Below are 20277 nucleotides of genomic sequence, written 5' to 3'. Positions count from 1 at the left end.
GCCTTTCCTGTACAAATCAAAAACTTCAGAGTAACCAAATAGTTGATTAGGGAAAGTTTTTCTTTTTTGAAGTATTCCAGCTCATAAATGAAGAAAGAATGATAGCACTAGAATATCACCATTTTGCAAACAGCTAGGTAATCATTATCCATGACCACTTACAACACAAAAAGAGACATCTGGACATTATAGGCCTCCTGATAGAATACAACAACACTTAAGAAGCATTATATTGCCAAAGCAGGAACCTGATTTAGGTCAAGCCTCTAGAGTTGTGCTGACCAACAGGCGGCCACTACACACATGCAGCTATCAAGCACTTAGAAATGTGTCTGGCTCATATGAATTGATATGTGCTTTAAGTGTAAAACACACTGAATCACAAAGATTTAGTATGTAAAACATCTCAATATTTTTTATATTCATTACGTGGTGAAATGATAGTAACTTGCAACTATCAGGTTAATTTTAAATATTATTAAAACAAATTTCACCTGTTTCTTCTTACCTTTTTAATGTGCCTACAAGAAAATTTAAATTTCATTTGAGGCTTGAATATTTCTGTTAGACAATGCTGCTCTAGATCTAACAACCAGTTTACAGGGAATGCAAGGGACAGAGAAACAAATAAATCATAGAAATTCAATTAGCAAAATCTAGAATGGGAAAACTTGCTTTCTTCAACAACAACAAAAATATAATGGAAAAAAGGCAAGAGAACCGAAAGATTAAAAGAAACTTAAGAGCCGCAGAACGCAAAAATTAAAAGAGATTTAAGAGCCATATAAATCAAATCAATGTATGGATAGTTTTTGGAACCTGATTCGAATAAAGCAAATGTTTAGAGAGAAAGGAAGGCACAGATGAAGGGAAGAGGGAAAAGAGAAAGCAACTGGAAATACGAACATTAACTGGCTATCCAATGATGTTACTGTGTACTGTGTTATTTTTCTTTTTTAAAGAGTATCTTTTATAGCTACATAGTGAAATTATTTACAATTTAAATAACATGGTGTCTGGGATTTCTTTCAAAAGAATCTTGTGAGGATGAGACAGTAGGTAATAGTACAGATGAACAAAATTGACCATGAGGTGATAACTGTTGAAGTTGAGTGATGGGCATGTAGCGGTTCATTATATCATCTTCTCTACATCTGTATATGTTTGAAATTTTCTATACATACTTTAAAAAAAATTATTTATTTATTTTTGGCTGCGTTGGGTCTTCGTTGCTGTGCACGGGCTTTCTCTAGTTGCGGCAAGCGGGGGCTACTCTTCGTTGTGGTGCACGGGCTTCTCATTGCAGTGGCTTCTCTTGTTGCGGAGCACGGGCTCTAGGCATGCAGGCTTCAATAGTTGTGGCACGTGGGCTCAGTAGTTGTGGCTCACAGGCTTAGCTGCTCCACAGCATGTGGGATCTTCCTGGGCCAGGGCTCAAACCCGTGTTCCCTGCATTGGCAGGCAGATCCTTAACCACTGCGCCACCAGGGAAGCCCCCATACTTTTTTTTTTTTTTTTTTTTGCAGTACACAGGCCTCTCACTGTTGTGGCCTCTCCCATTGCAGAGCACAGGCTCTGGACGCGCAGGCTCAGCGGCCATGGCTCACGGGCCCAGCCGCTCCGCGGCATGTGGGATCTTCCTGGACCGGGGCACGAACCCATGTCCCCTGCATCGGCAGGCGGACTCTCAACCACTGCGCCACCAGGGAAGCCCCCCCATACTTTTTTTTAATGAGAGAAAATTTTACCTATAAGGACACTTCTTGCTCTCGAATCTACAAAATTCTATGAAAATAAATGATGGGGTTGGCAAGTACCTCAAGAAGTCATTCAATCTAGTTTTCTGCCTCCAGGAACATTACTTGCAATATTACCTCACTCAGCAAACATTTATTGAGTAACCACCAAGTGCAAAGGCCATAGCATTGTAGAAGATGTATACAGATACAAGAAACAGTTTCTGTTTAAAGAGTTTCCTAATACAGGAGAGACAAGAAAAGAACATAAATATAAAACAAAGTAAAAGTGATGAAGTTATGGTTTACTCCTGGTTAAGTAAATCATGAAAGGCATCGTAGAGGAGTGTCATATAACTGGATGTTAAAAATAGGCAGGAGAGGGCTTCCCTGGTGGCACAGTGGTTGAGAGTCCGCCTGCCGATGCAGGGGACATGGGTTCGTGCCCCAGTCCGGGAAGATCCCACATGCCGTGGAGCGGCTGGGCCTGTGAGCCATGACCGCTGAGCCTGCGCGTCTGGAGCCTATGCTCCGCAACAGGAGAGGCCACAACAGTGAGAGGCCTGCATACCGCAAAAAAAAAAAAAAAAAAAAAAAAGGCAGGAGGGACCTCCCTGGTAGCGCAGTGGTTAAGAATCCACCTGCCAATGCAAGGGACACGGGTTCGATCCCTGGTCCTGGAAGATCTCACATGCCACAGAGCAACTAAGCCCGTGCGCCACAGCTACTGAGTCTGCACCCTAGAGCCTGCGAGCCACAGCTACTGAAGCCCGCGCGCCTGGAGCCCATGCTCCACAACAAGAGAAGCCACCACAATGAGAAGCCCGTGCACCACAGTGAAGAGTAGCCCCTGCTCACCGCAACTACAGAGAAAGCCTGCGTACAGTAACAAAGACCCAGTGCAGACAATAAATAAATAAATAAATAAAATAAATATAGGCAGGATTTGGACATGTAAAGACAAGGAGTATTATGTCTAAGGTGGACAGTGTGAGCAGAGGTACGTAAGCAGAAAATAATGAGGCATTTCTGGGGAATGAAGATGAGTACGTTATTGCAAAAGTAGTAGGAAGCAAGGCTGGAAAGACAAGTAGGGCCAGATCACAGAATATTAAATATCAGGTTGAGTTTGTACTTCAGTCGGTAAGTGCTAGGAGTCACACAAGTGGAGTTATAGATTACAGAATATTTAGGAAGATGCTATACATCTCACTTAAGCAGAGAAAAGAATGGAGCTGGGTGGGGGGAGACTGGAATAAGAAGCAGCAGTCAAGGCAACTGGTAACAAAGGACCAAAACTGACCTAGTGGGAGAAAAAGACAGGGAGGGACCTGAGAGTGTGTTGGCATGAAAAGAGATCGGGAGTTCAGGGAAGTCAACAGCAACTAAGGACTTACATCTGAATGAAGTGGGAAAACAGCAGAGCCAATGTTTGGTATGTTGGCAGACCTATACTAGCCCTGAAATGTGCTGAATAAATGACTGAGTGAATAAGTAAATAGAAATATGTGAGTCAGGATAAAAGGCAGCAAGTCAGGGGACTGGGTGCAGCGGGGGGTGGACAGGCAGAAGAAAAGCTCAGCCTTCCCGTTTTAACTTATGAGGAGGTCAAGGTGCTGAAGGAAAATGCTGTCCAGGTGTGCTAAGCATCTTTCTCAGAAAAGCAAAGGTTCCATCGTTAAAATCTGTATAAAATCCATCCTTAAAACCTATAAACATGTCTCCCAAGCAAGAAGGAAACAAGCTGCACCAATCTGACCACTGGTTCCCAAAAGCAAACAATCCATGAAAAGCTGAAGGTGCAGAAGGGATACCCAAGTGGAGGGATTCGATAGGACCTCTAGGACTGAGGTTCAGAGGTAGAAATACAGATTTGGGAGTTACTATTGATACATGAAGGCTGTAGTCAGAGACATGAGAGAGGAGATGACCTCCTAACACAAAAGCATAAACAGAGAGGCAAGGACAGAGGACAACTTGGAGACTGACAAAGAAAGAAGCATCAAGAAATGTAGGAGAATCAGAACAATGCCTTGTCATAAAAGCTAAGAGAAGAGTTTCCAGAAGGAAGGCATGCTCAATCCTTGTTTTCTTCCTTGACCCACACATCCAATTCATCATCAAGCCTATCAGCTCTACCTCCAAAATACATACTAAATACATCTACTTCTTTTCATTTCTTTTTCTACCAACCTAGTTGAAGTCTCCATCATTACCTGGACTTCTGTTATTCACCTTAGTCAATTCCTGCCCCCAAATAATCCATTTTCTTTGCAGCAATTGGATTAATCTTTTAAAAATGTAAATCATATCACATACCCACCCCCTGCTTAAAACGTTTTAACTGACTGGATATTTAAAGATACTGCGGTGTGACAATGTTAATATAACCATGTTTCAATAGGGGAAATACTTGTATTTTAGAGATGTATGCTGAAATATTTACAAATAAAATGAAGTCTGAGATCTGCTTCAAAAATAAGGGCAAACAAGTCTGAACTTATTCTATGAGACCAGTATTACTGTACTATCAAAATGAGACAAAGACTTCCCCCTAAGGTCAGGAACAAGACTACAATATCCATTCTTATCACTTCTGTACAGTATTGTAGTGGAGGTTCCAGCCAGGGCAATCAGGTAAGAAAAAGAAATAAAAGGCATGAGATTGGAAATGAAGAAGTAAAACTCTATTTGCAGATGACATGATCTTATATCAATAGAAAATGCTAAGGAATCCACCAAAAAACTGTTAGAAGTAAGGTAGCAGTATACAAGATCAATATACAAAATTCAATTTTATTTCTACACACTAGCAATAAACAATCCAAAAATGAAATTAAGGAAATAATTTCACTTACAAATGCATCAAAATAAATAAGTTTAGGAAGATTTAGAAATAAATTTAATAAAAGAAGTGTAAGACTTGTATATTAAGACTTCAAAACCTAGAAAAAATTTAAAGACCTAAATAAATGAAAAGACATCCCATATTAATGGACTGAAAGACTTAATATTGTTCAGATGGCAATACTCCCTAAATTAATCTACAGATTCAATAAAATCCCTATCAAAATCCCAGCTGGGTTTTTTTGGCTGAAATTGACAAGTTGAGCCTAAATTCATATGGAAGTGCAAGGAACTCAGCTAAGTCAAAACAATATTGAAAAAGGAACAAAATTGAAGGACTCACACTGTTTTTATTTCAAAACTTACAAAAGAGCTGCAGTAATCAAGACTGTGTGATTCTGGCATTAAGAACAGACATCCAGATCAGTGGAATAGAACTGAGAACCCCAAAATAAACCCATACATTTATTGTCAATTTATCTTTGGAAAGGATGCAAGAAAATTCAATGGGGAACAACTTACCTTTCCAATAAATGGTGCTGGGACAACTGGATATTCATATGCAAAAGAATAAAGTTGAACCCCGGGACTTCCCTGGTGGTGCAGTGGTTAAGAATCCACCTGCCAATGCAGAGGACATGAGTTCGATCCCTGGTCCGGGAAGATCCTACATGCTGTGGAGCAACTAAGCCCGTGTGCCACAACTACTGAGCCTGCATGCCACAACTACTGAAGCCTGTGCGCCTAGAGCCCGTGCTCCAAAACAAGAGAAGCCACCGCAGTGAGAACCCTGCGCACCACACGAAGAGTAGCCCCCACTCGCCACAACTAGAGAAAGCCCGCGCGCAGCAACGAAGACCCAACACAGCCAAAATTAAAAATAAATAATTTTTAAAAATTCTTTAAAAATAATAATAAAGTTGAGCCCCTACCTAACACCATACTAAAAATTAACTCAACATGGATCAAAGGCTTAAATATAAGATCTAAAAGTATAAAACTCTTAGAAGAAAACACAGGTGTAAATCTTCACAATCCTGGATTAGGCAATAGTTTCTTAGATACGACACCTAAAAGCACAAACAACCAAAGAAAAAATAGATAAACTGTACTTCATCAAAACTGAAAAACTTCTGTTTTTTTTTTTTTTTTTTTTTTACGTTACGCAGGCCTCTCACTGTTGTGGCCTCTCCCGCTGCGGAGCACAGCCTCCGGACGCGCAGGCTCAGTGGCCATGGCTCACGAGCCCAGCCGCTCCGCAGCATATGGGATCTTCCCGGGCCAAGGCACGAACCCGTGTCCCCTACATCGGCAGGCAGACTCTCAACCACTGCTCCACCAGGGAAGCCCAACTTCTGTGTTTTAAAGGTCACGGTCAAGAAAGTAAAAAGACAACCCACAGAAATGAAAAGAAAATATTTACATATCATATCTGATAAGGGACTTGTATCCAGAATATATATAAAACTATTACAATTCAATAATAAAAGGATGAATGAACCAACTTATGAATGGGTAAAACATTTAAATAGACATTCTCCAAAGAAGATACACAAATAGCCAACAAACACATGAAAAGTGCTCAACATCACTAGTCATTAGGGAAATGGAAATCAAAACATGAGATACTGAGGGGAGGATAAACTAGAAGTTTGGGATTAGCAGATACAAACTACTATATATAAAATAGATGAACAGGGACTTCCCTGGTGGTCCAGTGGTAAAGAATCCACCTTCCAATGCAGGGGACGTGGGTTCGATCCCTGATCGGGGAACTAGGTTCCCACGTGCCACGGGGCAGCTAAGCCAGTGTGCCACAACTACTGAGGTTGCACACCTCAACTAGAGAGCCCACGTGCTGCAAACTACAGAGCCCAGGAGCTCTGGAACCTGCGCACCGCAACTACAGAGCCCACGCACCCTGGAGCCTGCGTGCCACAACTACAGAAGAGAAAGCCTGCGTGCCACACTACAGAAGAGAAAACCCGCACTCTACAACTAGAGAGAAGCCTGCATGCCACAACAAAAGATCCCGCATGCCTTAACGAAGATCCCGCATGCCACAACTAGGACCCGACGGAGCCAAAAAATAAGTAAATAAATAAAATAAGTGAATATTAAAATAAAATAGATAAACAATGAGATCCTACTGTATAGCACAGGGAACTATATTCAATATCCTGTAATAAACTATAATGGAAAAGAATCGGAAAATGAATATACATATATATGTATGTATAACTGATTCACTTTGCTGTACACCAGAAACTAATACAACATTGTTAAATCAGCTATACTTCAAAAAAATAATAATAACCAAAAAAAAACCCCCACGAGATATCATTTCACACCCACTAGGATGTCTATCATCAAAAAAACAGGTAAGAAATACTGGTGAGGATGTGGAAAAACTGGATTCATACACTGCTGGTGGAAATGTAAAATAGTGCAGCTACACTGGAAAACAGTCTGGCAGTTCCTCAAAAAGAGTTATCATATGACCCAGCAAATCCACTCACAGGTACATACTCAAGAGAAATGAAAACATATGTCCACACAAAAAATCTGTACAAGAATGCTACAGCACCGTTATTCATAACAGCCAAAAAGTAGTAACAGGGCTTCCCTGGTGGCGCAGTGGATGAGAGTCTGCCTGCCGATGCAGGGGCCACGGGTTCGTGCCCCGGTCCAGGAAGTTCCCACATGCCGCGGAGCGGCTAGGCCCGTGAGCCATGGCCGCTGAGCCTGCGCGTCCGGAGCCTGTGCTCCGCAGCAGGAGAGGCCACAACAGTGAGAGGCCCATGTACCGCAAAAAAAAAAAAAAGTAGTAACAACTGAAATGTCCATCAACTGACGAATAGATAAATAAAAGTGTTACATACATACAGTGGAGTACTGATACAAGCCTACAACATGATGAACACTTGAAAACATTATGCTAAGTGAGAGAAGGCAATTACAAGAGACCACATATTGTATGACTGAATTTATATGAAATGTCCAGAATGGGCAAATCCACAGACATAGGAAGTAGATTAATGGTTGTGTAGGGCATGGGGAGGGGGGAATGAGGAGTGACTGCTAATAGGTATGCGGTTTTTTTCTGGGGTTATAAAAATGTTCCGGAATGAAACAGTGGTGATGACAGCATAACCTTGTGAATATACTAAAAAACACTGAATGCCACACTTTAAATGGCTAAATTGTTTGGCATGTAAATTGTATTTCAGTTTTAAAAATTAAAAAGAAATGTCTCGGGTTCGATCCCTGGTCCGGGAAGGTCCCACATGCCGTGGAGCAACTAAGCCCGTGCGCCACAACTACTGAGCCTGCACACCGCAACTACTGAAGCCTGCGCACTCTAGGTCCTGCGCACCGCAACTACTGAGCCCGCGTGCTGCAACTACTGAAGCCTGCGTGCCTAGAGCCCGTGCTCCGCAACAAGAGAAGCCACCGCAATGAGAAGCCCGAGCACCACAACGAAGAGTAGCCCTCACTCACTGCAACTAGAGAAGGCCTGCGCACAGCAACAAAGACCCAACACAGCCAGAAATAAATAAACAAATAATCAATTAATTAATTTAAAAAAAAAAAGTCCACAAAAAGACTTGTACACAAATGTTCACAGCAGCTTAATTTGTAACAGCCCCAAACTGGAAACCACCCAAATGTCCAGCAACAGGTGAATGGATGAACAAATTACTATATTCATGTAATGCATTATTACTCGGCAACTAGTGAAACTTGCAACAACATGGATGAATCTCAAAATAATTATCCCAAATGAAAGACACCAGATCTCCGTCCCCTGTCAATGAGCACATACTGTATGATTATATAAAATTCTAGAAGATTCAAAATAATTTATAGTGACAGACAGCAGGTCAGTGGTTGCCTATGGCCTGGGGGTGTGGGGGGAGGCATCGGAGCAGGAGGGAGTGATTACAAAGGAGGAAAGATTTAGGGATGATGAATATGTTCATTACCTTGATTATGGTGGTGGCTTTAATGGTATATACATATGTCAAAACTTATCAAATTTTATATTTTAAATGTATGGGGTTTATTGTATGCCAATAATATCTCAATAAAACTGTTGTAAAAATGAAACAAAAGCACTGTTAATTCAAGTATTTAAACTGCTGCAGTCTACAGGCTAGATAGTAATTTTAAATAAAAGTTACATTATTAATGGTTACTACGTGAGGTGATGCATCAATATGGTTACTACATGAGGTGATGTATCAATATGTGTTAATTGGCTTGATTGTGGTTAATCATTTCACAATGTATACATGTATCGAACTATCATGTTGTATACCTTAATATATAAGATTTTTGTTTGTCAATTATATCTCAAAGCTTAAAAAATAAAAATAAATAAAAGCTACATTAACTGTTGAAAAAAATATTAGGGGAGGAGATAGGATATTAGAAAAAAGATTAGTCATGCATTAATAATTGTTGAAGTTAGGAAACAGATACACAGGGGTTCATTATACCATTTACTTTTATATATGCTTGAAATTTTGCATTAAAAAGTTTTTTTAGGGAATTCCCTGGCAGTCCAGTGGTTAGGACTCCATGCTTTCACTGCCGAGGCCTGGGTTCAATCCCTGGTCAGGGAACTAAGATCCCACAAGTCTTGCAGTGCGGCCACCAAAAAAAAAAAAAAAAAAAAAGTTAAAAAAAAAACTTTTCGGGCTTCCCTGGTGGCGCAGTGGTTGGGAGTCCGCCTGCCGATGCAGGGGACGTGGGTTCGTGCCCCGGTCCCGGAGGATCCCGCATGCCGCGGAGCGGCTGGGCCCGTGAGCCATGGCCGCTGAGCCTGCACGTCCGGAGCCTGTGCTCCGAAACAGGAGAGGCCACAACAGTGAGAGGCCCACGTACAGCAAAAAAAAAAAATAAAATAAAAAATAAAAAAAAAAAAAAAAAAAAAAACTTTTCAAGTACCTCAATTAAAAAAAAAAAAACTCACCAAGACTTCCCATTTTACTTAAAAATAAAACTCCTTTATCAGTCCTACAAAGCTTTGAAATACCTTTGCTCTTAGTTCCTTCTATCTTGGAACTCTTTCCTCACCTCTTCATTTGGCTCATTCATTTTCATTCTTCAGTTTTGGTTTGTCACCTCCTCAGAGAAGCCTTTCCTGACCATCTCTAAGTTCCTCTATTATCTCTATTACAGCACCCTATTTTATTCTCTTCCTAACATATCACAATCTTTCAATATTTTATTTATGTGTTTGTTTATTGTCTACCCAAGGCTTCTTAAACTGGGGACCTTACCTCTCATAGTCACTGAGTTGTATTCTTCATACTTGGCACATAACATATACTCAATAATTATTTGTTGAATGTTAAACTAATAAACCAATACTGGGCATTATCTTATTGTTGAACATTTAATATATCAAAGCCTTACAGAGAACCTACTGTTTGCAAGGTTTCAGGTAAAGCATATGCATATCTGAAGTGAAAGGATATGTGATATAATGTAAATTAAACAGAATTAAAATTAAAAAAAAACTCTTCCAAAGGCTACTGAAAACAGTAAATAAATATTATTTAAGAAGACTAATTTTTTTCCCCAGAGACTTCATTTAGAAACAGAAATAAGAGTGTTCTGATATAGTACCTTCTCTAGATAAAGATGTATAAACAAAGGGGTCCCCCAAGGATTAATGCTGAAACCTATCACAAGTAACATTTTTAGAAATTATCTAGAAAAAACTGTCTAGTGACATCTTCCCAGTTTGCAGATGACTCTAAAACAGTAGCTAGAAATATGATGGTACAAAGTTGTGTGTTGAGAAATGTGGAAAATAGCTTCTATGTAGACAAAAATAAGGTAATGCAGTAATGGAAAAATAGTCCAAATTGTAATTATCAGATGATGAGCTCTAAAGCTACCTGTTACAATACAAGAAAAGGGTTTCAGAGTCCCTGGACTTATGCTGAATACAGCTACAAAAAGGCAACAAAATGCTGGCTGTTATTACGAAGGCTTTGAAAACACAGAACACATTATCCTGCCCTTGTACAAACCAAAGCGTATCTGTACCTAGAATAGAATGTGCAGTTGTGGCCATCATAGCACAAAAAAGGTAAAATAGATACACAAGGCCCAGAAAGGTATCCCAAAAGACCAAAGGACAGAGGAGCTTATGTATGCATACATATTTTTTAATATAGATATAGATATATAAAGGACATATTAGTATGAAACAAAAAGGGTGTGAAATGGTAGAGACTGCATCAAATCTTAGAAGTTACAATGTAGTTAGAAGTCTAAAGAAACAATAAAGTATATTTTTAAAAAAATTTTAAACCCAGGTTTTAGAATCACAAAGACAGAAGTTTTATGTAGAAAAAGGGAAGGGAAGGGGTAAGAGGAAGGGAAAGAAAGTGGAGGGAGGAAAGAATTGAGTTCTAATTCCAGTAGGTTTAGCTGTGTGACAGTGCGCATGTTGCTTAATTTCTTTGAGCCTCGCTTTTCTCATCTGTAAATAACTAATTTGAAGGACTGCTATGAGGATAGAAATAGGCACAATGCCTGACACATAGTATACACTTACTACTTTTATTAGGACTAATAAAAAGTAATAGTTTACTGCCCAATCCAGTGTATAAAGTAATAAAACTCATTACTCAGATGGGGAGTACAGAACGTAAGAAAAAATAATTCAAAGATAGTCTAGATAGTCTAGATAAATTCATAGGCAACATTTCCATAAGAACCTCCTTCCTAAGAGAAATTATAAACTTTGGGCAACATAGCCCTAAATTTTGAAGTTGACATTTTCATCCCTTTCCCACAAGCAGCAGAATTCTGGGCTAGATAGATGACACATCCAACCAAACATGCCATTGATTGTCTTAATTTATAACAACTGTTAACATTATTTGAGCAATGGACTAAGTAATGATGTCATTTAATCCTTCTAAAATCCTTTGAGATATGCTCCATATTTTACAGTAAAATTAGCCAGGTCCCCATCTTTACAGATGAGAAAACTGAAGCTAAGAGATTCATTGCCTAAGGGTACATACAGAGCTAGTAAGTGGCAGAGCCTACATTTGAAAACAGATGGACTGCCTCCAGAATCTATACTCATAACCACAGAACTAACTGCCTCCTACTTTGCAAGAAACGTTGGGTGTTGGGTATGCAAGAATGAGGTGAGTGATGAAGGAGTGTACAGTTTGCTTGATGAGCCCAGCCCAGCCAAGGTCACACTGCCAGATACATACTCAGATTTAGGGTGGCCAACAAGCATGAACACTGAAATAATAAGACCTGATTAATGAGGATGTGAGAAACCTAATACAAGAAGGGAAGCCTCGGACTTCCCTGGTGGCGCAGTGGTTAAGAATCCACCTGCCAATGCAGGGGACATGGGTTCGAGCACTGGTCCGGGAAGATCCCACATGCCACGGAGCAACTAATCTTGTGCGCCACAACTACTGAGCCTGCACTCTAGAGCCTGCGAGCCACAACTACTGAGCCCGCATGCCACAACTACTGAAGCCTGTGTGCCTAGAGCCCGTGCTCTGCAACAAGAGAAACCACCGCAATGAGAAGCCCGTGCACTGCACCGCAACAAAGAGTAGCTCCCGCTTGCTGCAACTAGAGAAAACCTGCACACAGCAACAAAGACCCAACACAGCCAAAATAAATTAATTTAAAAAAAAAAAAAAAAGTAGGGAAGCCTAAAAATCCCTAAACTGTGGTCTCAGCCATGGTAAACAAAGTGCAGAGAAAGAGGAAAAGATATCAAAATGCTAACTAGTGGGATTATGAGCGATTCTTATTCTCTGCTTCATATTTTTTGAATTTGGCTTTTTTTTTAAACAAAGAGCACTCATTTTCATAATTGGAAAAAGGCAGAAATAAAAATAAATCTGAGGAAACTTTCACGCTTTATTCACTTCTAATTGTGTAATTTGTTGCAATGATCATGTATTACTTTTGTAATTTCAAAGCGATTTTAAAAATAAATACATCTAGTATATTAGAAAAAGGAAGTAAATTACATGCAAATACCAAAGCAAAAAAAAAAAAAAAAGGATGTGATGTAAGAATTAGCAAATGAGCAGTTGTAGTTTGTTGGAAAGAACTCCAGATATACACCAAAAGGCTTGGGTTGATACTGATATACACATCAACATGGATTAATCTCGAAAACTTTACGTTGAACAGAAGAATTCAGACACAAGCGTGCATATTGTATGAGTGAAGAACAGGAAAAATTAACATGTGAGGATAGAAATCACAACAGTGGTTGCCTGTAAGATAGCAGGGACTGATTGGAAGGGGGTATGAGGGAACTTTGGAAGGTTATGGAAATATTCTCTTGACTGGGTATTGGCCACACATGTCTTTACATTTGTCAAAACGCATCTAATTATATACGTGCATTTTTATGCATTCTATTGTATGTAAATCTTACCTTTAAAAAAACTCATTAAAAAAAAAGACAGGGTTCAATCTCAAATCTGTTATTTATTAGTTGAGTGACTTTAAGGAAATTACTTAACCTCTCTGAGCCTGTTTATCTGTACAAAATGTAGCTACTGGGATTTCCCTGGTGGTCCAGTGGTTTAAGATTCCGAGCTCTCAAAGCAGGGGGCCCGGATTCGATCCCTGGTCAGGGAACTAGATCCCAAATGCCACAACTAAAGATCCCACATGCCGCAACTAAAAGATGCCCGCATGTTGCAAGGAAGATCCCACGTGCCACAACTAAGACCCAGCACAGCCAAATAGATAAATATATTTTTTAAAAAATGCAGCATAACATAATTTATCTCAATGCTGGGGACTGACTGTAACAATACATATCACTGTGCTTTGCAAATTATCACCCAATGAATGTTGAAGGAACTTTAAAGGTAAAAAGGGGGCAAAGTTGGTCTTATACTTCTCATAATTCCACAAATGGCTTTGTTATCAGGAAAACTATTCTTTAAAGACTAGCAGTATTCTAAAAAGGGAAATTTACTTACAGTTCTCAATTGTGAATGGAAGGGAACATCATGGACATGACCTAAGACCTCCTTCTACACAGTTAAAAACAATTACTCAAGATATGATTTGAAGAAAGCTTTCTAGACTGAGGACTTGCTAGAACAATGGCATAATCACAGGAGAAAAAGGTCTCAATTCTAAATACATGAGTAAAAGAATTGCTCATTACTATGTCAATTACAAAATTCAAATGTCCCCGTAAGCCACATCATAAATATATGTGTAAGTATGTATGTGTGCATATACACACACATATTCACTCAAACTGGAACTGAGTTGAACCACTGCTTCTTCCCAAGAGGGCCTCTATATTCTAAAAATAAGAAACTTGGACTTCCCTGGTGGCGCAGTGGTTAGGAATCCACCTGCCAATAGAGGGGACACGGGCTCAAGCCCTGATCCGGAAAGATCCCACATGCTGCGGAGCAACTAAGCCTGCGCGCCAAAAACTTCTGAGCCTGTGCTCTAGAGCCTATGAGCCGCAACTACTGAGCCCGCCTGCCACAACTACTGAGGCCTGCCCGTCTAGAGCCCGTGCTCCACAACGAGAGAGGTCACTGCAGTGAGAAGCCTGCACACCACAAAGAAGAGCAGCCCCCACTCACCGCAACTAGAGAAAGCCCATGTGCAGCAAAGAAGACCCAATGCAGCCAAAAATAAATAAATAAAATAAATAAATTTAAAAGTAAGAAACTCGGGCTTCCCTGGTGGCGCGGTGGTTAAGAATCCACCTGCCAATGCAGGGGACACAGGTTCGAGCCCTGGTCCAGGAGGATCCCACATGCCGCAGAGCAACTAAGCCTGTGTGCCACAACTACTAAGTCTGCACTCTAGAGCCTGCGAACCACAACTACTGAAGCCCATGGGCCTAGAGCCTATGCTCCGCGACAAGAGAAGCCACCACAATGAGAAGCCAGCACATCGCAACGAAGAGTAGCCCCGCTCGCCGCAACTAGAGAAAGCCCTTGCACAGCAAGGAAGCCCCAATGCAGCCAAAAATAAAATAAAATTTTTTAAAAAATTAAGAAACTTAACCTGGTTCAACTAGAATTAATCTTATAACTAAGAGACTATGTCTTGAGCTTTTCCATATTTTACCAGAAAAGAAAAACAGCTTGAAAGGTAATATCATAGGCAAAGTTTAATAGCCTCTCCCATCAACCTCAAACTGTTTTTTCTTTATTAGTGTATAGAAATCATGATGGAGACCAAAGTTTCCTGAGGTACTTCTTTATCTGAACATTATTTCCTCTGCAAGCATTCAACAATTCTTGTTTCTATTCTTCTCTTTTCTAATTCAATTCTGTTTGGTTCCTAAGTTAAGAAGTGTGTCTCACTTGCATAAATGGTAACTATTCTGAGATACCATTCATAACTATACATTTGAATTCTCTAGAGTACTATTCATAACTTCAAATGGAACAGGAAAAAAAAACACTCATTCAACTTCACTTTAATGGTGACTAAGACATGAATGATTATGTTATATTGTAGAAGGCTGGCCAAAGGCGCGAAGTTCCCCAGTGTTACTACTAATCTGTCATCATTTTATGAATGCCCACTGGCACCAAGGACCACTGCCTTGACCAATCTACCTATCACAAAAAATACTGAGCTTAGAAAAGCATGCTCATTAGCTAAACATGTTTTTTAGAGTTATAAAGTATCTATGTAGGAACACTAAAAGATATATTATATCTTAGCCATGAAGCTCAAAAGTTAGCTGAGGGCTTCCCTGGTGGCACAGTGGTTGTGAGTCCACCTGCCGATGCAAGGGACGCGGGTTCGTGCCCCGGTCCGGGAGGATCCCACATGCCGCGGAGCGGCTGGGCCCGTGAGCCATGGCCGCTGAGCCTGCGTGTCCGGAGCCTGTGCTCCGCAACGGGAGAGGCCCCAACAGTGAGAGGTCCGCGTACCGCAAAAAAAAAAAAAAAAAAAAAAAAGTTAGCTGAGAAGAATCCTGACAAGTCCTGCCAGGTTCTCTATAAAACCAATCCTGGGGGCTTCCCTGGTGGCGCAGTGGTTGGGAGTCCGCGTGCCAATGCAGGGGATGCAGGTTCGTGCCCCGGTCTGGGAAGATCCCGCATGCCGCGGAGCGGCTGGGCCCGTGAGCCATAGCCACTGAGCCTGCGCGTCCGGAGCCTGTGCTCCGCAACGGGAGAGGCCACAGCAGTTAGAGGCCTGCGTACTGGAGAAAAAAAAAAAAAAAAAAATGCTGGTTATTCTTTAGGTGTTAAACAGCTTTTCTGAGAAAAGCTGAGTCTTTTATTCAAGGTAGTAATATTCTAGTAGTTCTTTACTCCACCTAATCAGTGGTGGAAACTGAATTTACAAAAATCTGTGTAAATAATACAGCTGTCTGTACTGCTCTAATATATTTAAACCAAATAAAATAAAATTTAGACAGAAAAAAAATAATGGTGCTTTTTTTTTTTTTTTTTTTTGCATTACGCGGGCCTCTCACTGTTGTGGCCTCTCCCGTTGCGGAGCACAGGCTCTGGACGCACAGGCTCAGCGGCCATGGCTCACGGGCGCAGCCGCTCCGCGGCATGTGGGATCCTCCCTGGCCGGGGCACGAACCCGCGTCCCCTGCATCGGCAGGCGGACTCTCAACCACTGCGCCACCAGGGAAGCCCAATGGTGCTTTTTTAAGGCTGTCACCTGCTGATTTCCCTCATTTTTCTTTCTTATCCAAAAGTCAGAGACATGAGACTGTATAACCAGAAAGAACAAATGAAAGGATAGTACACACGTGAGGACATCTACACTTATTTCCCTCTATGAACCCACTACCCTTGACATAGTTTTCAACAGGGAGCAATTCTGCTCCCCAAAGGACATTTGACAATATCTGGAGACATTTTTGGTTGTCACAGCTGGGGTGGGGGTTGGAAGGGTGATACTAGGTAGTGGGTAAAGGTCAGGGCTACTGCTAAATATGCACAGCACAGCCTATCACAATACAGGATATTATCCAGCCCAAATGTCAACAGCACCAAGGATGAGAAACCCTACCCCAAGGCCCAACGAAGACCTACCTCTCAATAAATGTTTGCTGATCTGAACTGAAAAGTAAAGACCATGAACTGGAAGAAAGAGAAGCCTACAAGAATGAAGTAGAAGACAGAGGCCTAAATTAAACATTACTAGAATCTATTTTGCCTTTATTGGGACTTCCCTTGGCGGTTCGGTGGTTAAGACTCCTCGCTTCCAAAGCAGGAGGCACGAGTTCAACCCCTGGTCGGGGAACTAAGATCCCACGTGCCACATGGCCAAAAAAAAAGGCTTTATTGTGTGTTACACACCAGTCATACAAAAATGAACAATACAGCCCAGCCCTTATGGAGCTCATTATTAGGTAGGGGAAAGAGTTTTATAATTTGTCTGATATCTGATTTGACAATATCTGATAAATGCTTTAATGAAGGAGAAGACATACAAGGGAGTCACTCAACTTTTCCTAGGAATGATTCATGGAACAGATGACATCTTAGTTCAGTTCTGAAGGATGAGTAGGAAGCATCTTATTTCACAACTTATATGCCTCTTTTCAAACAAAGAACCATTCATTTCTTCAGTCAACAAAAACTATGGAACACCAATTATGTTCCATACATTGTGTTATGTGTTGGAGACACAGTCAAATTATAACTTTCTGCTTCTTCCCCTGGCACTGCTGGTGCCCAGCAGCCTACCTCCCCAACCCAAATCCCCAAGAATTCTTTCAATTTAGCGACTGTCACCCCAACCAATCTTATTAATCAGTAAGGCCACTACCCAAGGATTAAATAAAACTTTCAGTTGCCTGCTGACAAGACTGTATTCAATCTTGCCTAGATCACAAAGTCAGGGTGGTTATGCTGGTAGAGTAACTAGCAATGAACTGACTATGGATCCAGATCTGCCAACTGTTGGATGTGTGTTGGTATCCTGGAAAGCTATTTTTACTTTATAAAAAATCTGGGTCCTCTTCCACCCTACCCAATTCATGCCAGAACCAAGAGCAAATTAATCAACATATATTTATTGAACACCTACCATGTGCTTACCTCAATGGTTCTCAACCCTGGTTGTTTACTGACAAAGGAGTTCCCAGATATAATTTATTTTTTGATGGTAAATTCTGATGCAACATGTCCGATGCCCTGGCCTTTAGGCATTAAAGAATACAAAAGAAGTATAAAATACAGTTCTTGTGTTGAAGAGTTTATCCACAGTCACAACAGAGTAACTTGTAATAGTATGTTTGTTCACTAATTTGTAACCCTTTTGCAATATTATCAATCCTTATGAAACAAAAGAAACTGAGGTAGTCTGGATAACAACTGCTCTTATTCCCCAGTCCAGTCACACACCAACTGCACCTTCAACTCCTGATACACTGTTCCATACCCCTTCTATCCCCCAGACAGTGAAAGTACCATTCTTAAGAACTATGGAGATAACCCAAGTAGGAAGATGAACTGAGGCCCTCAAAAGAGGTGGTTGTTTGTCCTGAAGACCAGAATCTCTCAAATTCATGCCGTCAAGGGCCTTCTTTTAAAGAGAAGAAACAGAGGGACTTTCCTGGTGGTGCAGTGGTTAAGAATCCGCCTGCCAATGCAAGGGACATGGGTTCGGGCCCTGGTCCAGGAAGATCCCATACGTCGCAGAGCAACTAAGCCCGTTGCGCTCTAGAGCCCGCGAGTCCCAACTACTGAGCCCATGTGCCACAACTACTGAAGCCTGCATGCCTAGAGCCCATGTTCAGAAACGAGAAGCCACCGCAATGAGAAGCCTGTGCACCGCACTGCAACAAAGACCCAACGCAGCCAAAAATAAATAAATAAATTTATAGGAAAGAAAGAGAAGGAAGGGAGGGAGGGAGGGAGGGAGGGAAGAAACAGGGACTTCCCTGGTGGTCCAGTGATTAAGAATCTGCCTTCCAATTCAGGGGATGCGGGTTCGGCCCCTGGTTGGGGAACTAAGACCCCACATGCCGTGGGGCAACTAAGCCCACATGCTCTAGAGCCCGTGTGCCACAACTAGAAAGCCTGAGCGCCGCAGCTACTGAGCCCGCGCGCCACAACTAGAGAAGACCGCACGCCGCGATGAAAGATCCCACATGCCTCAACTAAGACCTGATGCAGCCAAATGAATAAATAAATATTCTTTAATAAATAAAGAGAAGAAATAATTCTTTAACCTCCAACAATACCAGTCCACCTCACTCTATAGTTGAAGTGCCCAAGAAAAGCAAAGAGTAGACTGAATTTTTGTAAATTTGCTCCTAGAGGTCCTTGGCCATTTAAAGAAATCACCCAAATTCATAAGACTGGTAAACTCTAGTTTTTCAAATGGCATACACTTGAAATAAAAAATACTCTAGGGCTTCCCTGGTGGTGCAGTGGTCGAGAGTCCGCCTGCCGATGCAGGGGACACGGGTTCTTGCCCCGGTCCGGGAAGATCCCACATGCCGCAGAGCGGATGGGCCCGTGAGCCATGGCCGCTGAGCCTGCGCGTCCGGAGGCCGCAACAGTGAGAGGTGGGCGTACCGCAAAAAAAAAAAAAAAAAAAAAAAAATTCTAAATATATTTTAGTAAACTCCTTACTAAGATGAACAAATTGTGGAGGCTTAAAAAATTAAAAGATTTTGATCTAAATCTCATCCAGCAGCAACGACCTCATACTAAAGACCACCTGGAAGGGAACATCAGCTTTAAAATTCTGCAAACATGAATCTACAGATCCTCACCTGATTCGTCTCTCTCTGAATTATATAGGAAAAGGTACAATTCTCTTAACTGCTGTACAAAAATTGATGAGCACAAGACCCTATAAATTACTTTAAAAAAAAACAGGGCAGGGTGTCATTCAAACATCTAAAACAGGGCCCAATGACAGTATTAAAAGGTAAAATCTGGTACTTAAGGAAAAATGAATATTGGCATATATTAATTAGAATAAGACTGCCATGTGAAAGAAAGAAAAAAATGTGTCTTCTACGTAATACTGTTTTTAGGATCCATGACTTTAAAATTAGCTTGGTTTACAATATTTGTCCTTGTAATTGTTATTGTCATCATACAAGTTTTATCCATAAAAGTCCACAATCCCTTAACTTCAATTCCAAAATCCAAAAGGTATAAACAAACAAGTTTTTCATTATTCATTTGGCGGCAAATCCTGACATGAAATGACATGAGGCTATGTATAGTATTTATTTATCCCAGTTGGTGTGAACATTCTGATGTTTTACCGAAGAAATAGTAATGCATTTGATTACAAGGTGCTGCCCCACACCTTTCTGGGATGTTACATAACATACAGTATATGTACCATATTCCCTATCCAAAATTCAAAAAATTCTAATTTCAGAAGCACAACTGGCCCCAAGAACCTTTTTTTTTTTTTTTTGGCCCCAAGGTACTGTAGACTGGTATACTAATTAAGACTAAATCTTACATAGAAAATATAACTAATACTGAGAGTGAATGTAGATTTTACATGCAATAAACTCAGTGTCTTAACTATTCACACATACACAATCCGGTAAAATAAAGCATTATAAAGACTTAACAAACGTCAAATAACGAACACACCATTACGTGTTTTTCAGGTGATGGGGACATTTGCATCATGCAATATCTAGATCAATTCCTCTTAGATTGAAATCCACTAATTT

General features: G+C 40.8%; 1 protein-coding gene across 1 annotated transcript in view; it reads right to left on the bottom strand.

Annotated features, from left to right (window-relative positions):
* The window catches only part of WASF2 (WASP family member 2), a 71594-nt gene that overhangs the window by 49128 nt on the left and 2189 nt on the right, over positions 1-20277 (bottom strand). Inside the window, 1 exon segment of the mRNA XM_073793524.1 lies at positions 5106-5204. The gene's annotated coding sequence lies outside the window, so the exon portion shown is untranslated.

Source organism: Tursiops truncatus, chromosome 1 (assembly GCF_011762595.2).
Source record: "Tursiops truncatus isolate mTurTru1 chromosome 1, mTurTru1.mat.Y, whole genome shotgun sequence".
In the NCBI taxonomy this organism is placed as follows: domain Eukaryota; kingdom Metazoa; phylum Chordata; class Mammalia; order Artiodactyla; family Delphinidae; genus Tursiops; species Tursiops truncatus.
The sequence above is the reverse complement of the archived record's forward strand: the minus strand, read 5'-3'. Positions and strand labels throughout refer to the sequence as shown.